Source organism: Solea solea, chromosome 9 (genome assembly GCF_958295425.1).
Source record: "Solea solea chromosome 9, fSolSol10.1, whole genome shotgun sequence".
Lineage (NCBI taxonomy): Eukaryota > Metazoa > Chordata > Actinopteri > Pleuronectiformes > Soleidae > Solea > Solea solea.
Genome location: NC_081142.1, coordinates 6,857,893 through 6,867,221, shown reverse-complemented (window position 1 = coordinate 6,867,221; position 9,329 = coordinate 6,857,893).

Below are 9,329 nucleotides of genomic sequence, written 5' to 3'. Positions count from 1 at the left end.
CTTTAACAACTTTAGACTGACTATTAGACTGATAAAGCCACGTCACATTAATGCCTGTTCAGGTCTGACTTGGTGTTGGAGGTACCTACTGGAGTTTAGCAGAACAGTGTCTGTCATGACTAACCATAGAGAAAGAGTTGTTAATTTTGCTGAGGTTTTGCTGCAAACATTTGGATTTTTGATGACAAGAGTACATTTAAAGAAGCACACAAGTTGTGTAGTTGTTATCTGTAAAGGTGCCCTGCAAAAACACACTGCAATTGTACCTACAAGTGAATACAGTCTATTACTCCTGCATTAGATAACATTACTCAGACTTGGCATATGTTTCTTTTGGAATATCACATGCAGTCCAATAGATCAAAAGTACAGGAACCTAGGAAAGTTCCATTCAGCTGCCTCGGTCCTTTGTCCTGGTTTTATAAGTAGAACCTGTGTATTTTCTTCGAACTGTTTTTTTTCAAGCGGACATTTTGACAGGAATAGCACGAGTGTTATTGATAATATTAACTGTGGCTCTGTGTATTCATGTGGCCTGAAACTGAGGTTCCATCCACACGGAAACAGAGATGTCTCTGTACGATCTTTTTATCATCTGTTCTGAAAAGGTTTTCCGTAAACACATATGTCAGGCCTGTATGTGGTAACACTGTAACACTGGTGAACTGCTATTACTGTGACACTTTGCACACTGTGTGCAAAGTTCTTTTATATACTGTACATTACAGTGCGTACAATCACAGAAACAGAATAAAGACAGCCAGGGGGACAAAGGAAAGAAATTAAAATGATCATAAAGTGAACAGACTAAACAATCTCCAAACACAAGAAGAGGAAGACGACAAAGATAGCAACTGTAAATGCAAGAGTCATCATTAATTTGATTGCTGTGCAATGATTTAAAAACTGATGCAGCATTACCACATGAACTTCCACCAAAATATTATTATTCAGCAAAAACAATTTTCCTCCAGTCAGAATGTCTGCCTATAATGTTAACTTATCTCTTCTGACATTATGCTCTCATACGATAGAGTAGTGTTGATTTGTTTCCTGGTGCGCTGGATAATCTGAATCTTTCATTTTCATTTAAACACCTGGAAAGAATTAATGGGCTATTAAATTAATCTCAATCTCAATTCGATTCATGGCAGGGAAGTGCTTTTTAAACGGTGGTAAATAGCTCTCTTTCTCAGACAATTTAACTTTCCCTTGATTGACTAGAATTGATCAAAACACTCTCAAATGACCTTACCGACTTATACACAGCAGGGTGCATTTAATGAGTTAACGTGATCATTCAGTTTGGATATTTAGTGGCATCTATTAGTTCTTTAATCCTCAGCAGTTGTTTATTTAATGGCCCTAAATGATACCAAAAGATAAGTTTTCGGCTGTTTTGTAGTGAAGGCTTTACTTTACTGATGCAATGAACATCTTAATTTAGTTGATCTTCCATCCATCATCTACTGCTTTCTCCTCCAACAGGGGGTCGCGGGGGGTGCTGGGCCAATCTCAGCTGACATAGGGCGATAGGCGGGGTACATCCTGGACAGATCGCCAGTCCATCGCAGGGTCACATATATAGAAACAAACAACCATTCACTCTCACACTCACACCTGCATCCATTTTATCTAATCCCCACATTGCGTGTTTTTGGACTGTGGGAGGAAACCGGAGAACCCGGAGAAAACGCCACCACACACGGGAAGAACATGCAAACCCCATGCAGAGAGGCCTAAATGTACATTTGTGTAAGATTTTTCTTGTTTTGAGAAATCAGTGTTGTTTCCCTGCCATTACTTCCTGCTGAGAGCAGAGAAAACACACATCTGCACAGCTGAGGAATGACGTGAGTGTCCGCCGGTGAGAGCACTGATAACCTGAGGGGGGTCTCCTTCCTGTACAGCTGCAGGGCTTGACCAACACAACAACACTTGTGAATTAAGGACTCACAAAAGACATACGCAGACGCACGGTAGACTTTTCTCTCTTCCTTGAAGTGTAGTCACTGTCCTTTTTCAAAGGAAGGAACCAGCAGTGTTATCATGACAGAGAGACAAACATCCTTAGGAGTAAGACTTTCTTGCCCCTCCAACCACAGCCGCCCCCACTTGCTTTTAATATCCAACAGCTGGGTGACCTCATGAGAAATTTGTGAATGGACAGTCCAGCCAGTCCTCTTATCTGGCTTTGCAGATTTCAGCCTCACATAGGATCATGAGGCACAATAACAGTGAGGCAGCACATCCTGTTTCGCTCTGTACATAATGGATAGTTTTGCAATCATTTGCTGTGAATAAACAGTGCACTTGCAAAGGAATCATTTATGTTTTGCTCTGATACCAGATGTAGACTAACAATGTTTCTGTTTCTGGAGCTGGGCCACATCACTTCAGTTTACAAAAAAAAGTACAAGTGTTTAACTTAACTTACATTGAATAATATTTTTGCAGCTTTTCTAAAAGCACAGTTTTTTATTTTGTAATTACAAAATGTGATTACCTCCATGTCTTTATTACTACATATAAAACTTCATATTTTATTAGCAAAATGTATTTTCAATATACAGTATCTCCAAAATGCTCTATGGGTTTATTCATTCCAGTGGTTGCAGCAGTCAAAACAGTTGAAAAACAATTCAAATTCCAGAATGTTCATATTCCTGATTTCATGCTTCATAAAGTATAACTTTTTTTTTTCATCTGCAATGCATTTCAACAACCAAAGAAAACCTTTTTCCATTTAAAAATAAGACTGATGCATTCCATCCCCTGTTGTTATGTGCTTTTTCTGGCAAATGGAGAAATACCACTGGACTTCAGGGAAGTTTTAGTAAATAGTTGAGATGCTTAATCATAGTATCCACTGCTCACTAGTCAAACAACAAGTAAGAAAACACATTTCAGCCAGTATATTCAGAAAATACAAAACAATCAAGGGACAGGAGATCAATGATCACTTCACCTCAAACCAAAGAATTCAACTGTAATAATGTGGGATTTTCTTGATTGTTTTAGAGTGGTGAGAGTGTAGGTTATAGTGGTTTTGTTGATGTACTAGTTTATGTGTTTATAAATATGTAGCCTATAGGCCTTGGTTGCACACTGGTGTGCTTATTGCTAGGAGGACAGAGAGCAGATTAATGGAATTGGGATGGAACAACAGGACTGGAATAGAGAGGTGGGCAGCTCACGAGAATGACACTGAGGTCATTGAGGATGTCCCAATAAGGACAAAGACAGAACTTCACCAGAGGTAGATGAACAAAAGCCATATCGCTAGAGACATAAAGATTGGGGGGACAGAGCAGACTGCGAGCAGTGAAGACGAGCCCCTCTCAGTCAAGACGGCTGGGTTACGTACAGTCCTTTTGGTGGGCGACCATAAAACTATTGACTGGCTGCAGGTCTAGAAATGTGGCTGCCACAAGAACTTTCGGCTGTAGGACGGTTTGTGGAAAACACATGCAGAACACTGGAATGAAGCTGTGTTGAGGCCAGGCAGAGAAAGACCAGCTGGGAGTCTGAAGCAGGTTTCTGCCAGGATGGAGACCTGGAGTTAGTGTCCAATGGAAAAAAAATGTGGTCTCCACAGAACCAGGGAACCTGCCCTGTTGAGTCTCCTGAAAGTGTTCATTTGATCACCCATGTAACCATCACTTTTTGTCACTTTACCCCATGCGTTATGAGGTAATTAATGCCCGCTGTGACCTTTTCTCTGGTCAGTCATACTGTTGAGTATTTTTTACAACACAAAATGAGTCAAGTAGGTCATTTCATGTAAATAAACAGACAGACAGACGACTTTATTAATCCCTTTGGGAGGTTCCCTCTGGGAAATAAACAGATGATGATGCTCTAAACTCAAATGTCTAAACTGAAAAATACTTTTAAGAACATACTGATGTAATGACAAAGACAGTGGGGGAATACACAGAGTATGTACAAGGAAGACATGCATAATTGCTAGGGTGACCAGATCCCAACAAAATAAATGAGGGACAGACATTATTAAGCGGTAACATGTGGGACACCCATGACTAGTGCTGCGAGACAGTGTAAAATGTTGATAAATTGTCTATTTAACTTAAACAAATAAACACATATAGACTGAATGTATCACATATAGGCTACTGGTGGTGCTTTATAGAAATGATGGCTTATGAAATATAGAAGATGTGCAGGGTGTGGGGAAAAAAACATTTCCCCACACTTTTGATCATCAAGAATAGCAACATATACGAAATAAGTAACTAATAAAGTATCTATGACTGCAGCTTTTGTACACCACATGACTTGAGTGATAAAAATCCATTGATGTACTGTCCATATTTTTTTCCCCTCTAAATCTTTCAACAAACTGATATAATAGACAATTTAAAAAGAACTAGAGAAAGACAGGAAATAAATATTCAATAGACACATATATATGAAATTAAAGTTGAATTTTACAAAGTTAAAGGTCCAAAAAAATGAATTGCTAATTGAATTGTTTGTTTTTTTGTTGTTCCTTATTTTGTTAGTGTATGTGCTCCATACATACTTATATACAGTTGTTCTCTTTATGCTACCCTGCTGCTTTAAATGATTTTGAGACCTGTCAATTTAATCTATCGGCAGATTAAGAAAACAAAATCTGTGGAATTTAATTACATTTTTTTTTTTTTTTTACTTGTAACGTGCAGGAATAAAGGGTGTTCTTGTGTTATTACAATATACATGAGCTTCATCTTTAATTTGAATTAAATCTGCAAATGTAAGAGTCTGCATGCACAGACTCCATGTGGGCCTTGTTATCAGAAAGTAGATGATCCACAGATGATCAACAAAGGGAGCACAGAAAGTGCAGAGGCCTTGGCACATCTGCATGTGTCAGCTGAGAAGCAAGAGTCAGATGACACTCAGATTTCACATGATCAACATGGAAACCAAGGTTATGTGAGAATAAAAACAACTGCTGGCCTTTAAATTACGCTTACACATTATAGATAAACCAAGTTCTCAACCAAAGGAGTAAGATCCTTTCCTTATATAATAGTATCAAGATGGTACTAGCCCATGTATGTAAAATTATACTTCAAGGGGCAACAGACAAATATGTTGTCCCTAGTGATTCCTTATGCAGCAGTCACAGGATACCAGTAAGGATATTGGTACCAGACAGCCTGTTTTGTGTTATGTTATGTAAAACATCCCATGTGACGTACAGTTAATGAAGTTAATGAAATTCACTGCAGACTGAGTAACGCAGTTCCTTGCATCATAAATCAGTTTTGTGAGAAAAGCATAGTGAAAGCCAAGTTTGTAGACATCAGTTATGCACATGAAGCGTGTTTATACTGATTTACTGACTGGTTTGGTCGTGTGCTAACGTCACTGTAATTCAGAGCTCAGGTATTAATATGAATATAAAATCAAGGGCTGGTTTATGGACTGCATTACAATCATTTGAATAGTTTGCATTCCCCATGATTTAGTGGGTCTTAAATCAGACACAGATTGTTGGTGCACACTAAACACACTTTCAATGAAAATACAGAAATCAGTTTGAAAGATGTTCAGTTGGTTTTGATAAGTGCTGGGAGTCCATGAAAACATTGTCAAATATGACTTAAAACGATGGTTCTTTGTATGTAAGGAACAGATACAGCTAAGCCCAATTAATGATGCCATAGATTATACAACTATTCATCCTATTTTTGGATTGATATCTTCAAAAAGAGACAGCCACTCAAAATAAACCCTCACTCCACATGAGCAAAGACTAGATAACACATATTATACATATATCTTTGCAAGACCCAATTTACAAAAACAATAACCTCGTCACGCATTGTGAAAAGATGAGATCATCACCATATTGTACAGGAGGCCACACATAGAAATACATACACACACAGAGCAGATTAAGGGCAGCTTTGTAAATGTAGACGGGGCCCCACTGCTGTGGATTATGACAGACTATTCAAAACATGCCACAGATTTAATAGTATTACCTCATACCCATGTCATTGTGGAACCATCACGTTTAACAAACATAGGCCACATATTCTTCCCTAAGGGTGGGGTGGGATGGGACATTTGCCTGTCCTCCTCATTCAACTATCCTCATCATTCACCTGTCCTTATCGTTCACCTCTCCTCCTCATTCACCTGTCCTCATCATTCACGTGTCCTCATGGTTCATCTGTCCTCATCATTAATCTATCCTCATCATTCATCTGTCCTTGTCATTCATCTGTCCTCGTCATTCACGTGTCCTCAACATTTTTTTTACTCAGTAAACAGAAAAATTACAAATTTAAAAAGTTTACTTTAAAAAGTAAACTACTGTGACCAGAGGTTGCAATAGAACTCCACATCATCTTCTGCTCCTGCCAGACCACAGCTCCCCTTCCAGGCACTCTACCCACTGTGAAACAAAATGAAAGGCACACTCATCCTCAACCGTTTGGCTGCAATCAATCATCCAGGTTTTTGTTTTTTTTTACAATGGCATTGTCACTGTTTTTCTTTGATGAGGCTCAATTAATTCTCAGATGATTGTGGTTTTACTGGCATGAAAACATGTACAAGTTGTTATTGTCATGCTATTGCTTTTGTCTGAGGAAATTGCATGCATTCTCATTTTCTCCAAGGCATCTTCTTCCCTCCTTTCCTCCAAATGCCACAGGAGTTGATGGTTGTTGTATATCATTGGAGTCAATCTTGACTGCCAGCGAATGGATGACAGGCCTTTTTAAGCAGCCTTCAAAAGCTTAGGGCATATGACAAGACTGTGAGATAAGGCTGCTACGGGCCTGTCAGGGAAATTAGTGTGTCTATCTAATCAATAAGCGTGTGGGTCTGGTGTATTAGAAATTCAGCTATGCCTTACTGTAGCCCCACCCCTTTAAACCAGGTTTGTCAATTATTTGTCAGGTGACAGAAACAGTTTATGGGGTGACACGAGTGACATGCTGATTTGTTTCTGCTGCTTCACAAGAGAATCTGTCAACTCCAATTGTATGTATACATGTGAGGATCCAGGCGTATGTCTTGTATTTCAGTGACTCGTATCTGATGTAACCAGACAGATGATTGAAAAGATCAAGGTAGATTATGTCTACATGATCCTGCACAGTCTCATTTCCATTCACATAGCAAATGTTTGTATTCCGTCAATATCTTTGCTTGTAAATTTAAGGGAGTGCCATCAAGTGACAAGAAAGATACTGTCTGCTCTTGCTGCTTCTGTTTGATATTTTTGGCAGTCTTTGTGAAATTGATGTTGGAGCATTGCTACCACTTAGTGGTGGAAATTATATCATGAATGAATCAGAAGGCAAATGATCAGTCATGATCCCTCTGTGTAACCACGTGGCAATAATTAGGATGGCGCTTTGTGTTTTGAGAAGTGGGTGTTAAAGTTAGAAGAAGATTAAATAATCCACATACTTAGTGTGTGTAGTGTTTCCTCTTAGGAAATGAGAAAGGAAATTACAATGAAACGTTTGGTTGTAGATCAGTGGTAGAGTGGGTTGTCTTCTAAACTAAAGGTCGAGGTTCAAACCATTTATCAGTATGTGAATGGGTATGACAGATGTGTGATAGAAAAAAGCGTCACATGGATCTAGGAATGTGTAAGTCAGTGGGTTTATGGAAAACTGTAGCATGCTTTGAGGGATTATCAAGACTAGAAAAGGGTTATATACTGTAAGCAGAGACCATCTAAGATTTGAAATTAAAATTTCCCCATAGCAGTATTATCACCTTCAGGAACAGTAAAAAACACACAAAAAACACATATATGCAAATGTGCACACAAATAAAGTATGATTAAACTCATCAAGGGTGAAGCATTTCTGCATCAATTAAGTCTCAGCATTAACTTTAGTCATGAAAGTACTTTTACTTTGAGTAGTAAAAGTACTGGTTCTTAAGTGAATCATCATATCTTATCTATCAATGACAGGATTTCATTGTTATTACTGACTGAGTTAAGCATCAAAAAGAAAAAGTATATGCATTTCAAATAGCTGTCACCCCTGGAGTATTCAGCTGTAGCTGTGCAGGTATGATCTCCCTACTCTGACAGTGTCTGTTCACACTATACCTTTCACTCCCCCTACCTGCAATGCAACAGCAATTCAAAAAAAAACACACGCCAGCAACTAGATACAGTGCTCACTACTGCACTAAGACTCATGATGTGTGTTTGAATGCCAACTTATTTCCTGCAAATGCAGAGATTTGCCTACATCCTGTTTGTCCATTCCTGAGGAAATCAGACTGAGTTCCTGCAGTGCAAGATGTGGAGTTCCTTTGTCCCAGATACCAGTCCAGTTGTCTTTAACAGTCTTCTTAACACACCAACAGGAAACAGTAACATGAGGCGTGTATCATGTACTTGACAATGTCTTTCTTTTGCAGGTTGTCACCCACTGATTGGTGTAATTGTCTCAACTAAGAGGGAATAAAAACTATATCTTTCACACAGCAGAGGGCACTGTTGATCACTTCTCACTAACTCCAATCAAAAGGCTAAATGTGAACAATACTGACATCTTTCAATTAGTCATGTATTAGCTGTGATTTTTACATTTGTTGTTTTGTTTGTCTTTTTTTTCCTGTTCCCTCATATGTTCTCCAAAACATTAGGTTTTAAAATCTTCTGTCTTGAATCCACTTACAGAGCCAATGAGCTGTAGGAGGTCAGGCAGACTGACCTCCTACAGCAGTAATAGGGAGGACTTTCTAAATTTAACCCTTCAGTGTTACGTGTGGAAATGTGTAAACAGCTTCTCAGAGACTGAGCAGTGTTTCCTCTTGTGTGCTATAGTTAGAAGAGTTTTTGTTGTCCATGTTTGTAGACAAAACAATGTGTAATTTCATCATCCACTGAGACTGCACATATTTTTACGGTTTTATACCCAGCATCAGTGGGTGCAGAAACACTTTGTAAGCAGTTACATGAGTGTAACATTAAAACATTACACTATTGGTATCAGGCAGATTTATATGCTATAATTTTTTTATTTTTTTATTTTTCCTATGAGATCTCGTGCCTGCTTTGTGAAAATGACTTTTTCTTTGTTATCATACTCACACACACTAACCTTGGCACAGCTACGAGCACTTTGGGGCTTGATATAACTAAGAAAATACCCAAGGCTGACAGGGTATTGTTCCAGAGAAAGAGAGAAAAAAAAGAGAGAGGGCAAATGACCATGGCTGAGGGACTGACTGTTGTTTTCTTTGCATACGACACAAAAGAAAGTTACGAAGAAACAGACAAACTCACCCAAAGATGATCATGGGTTGAACAAATGCTGATGAGTTCAACA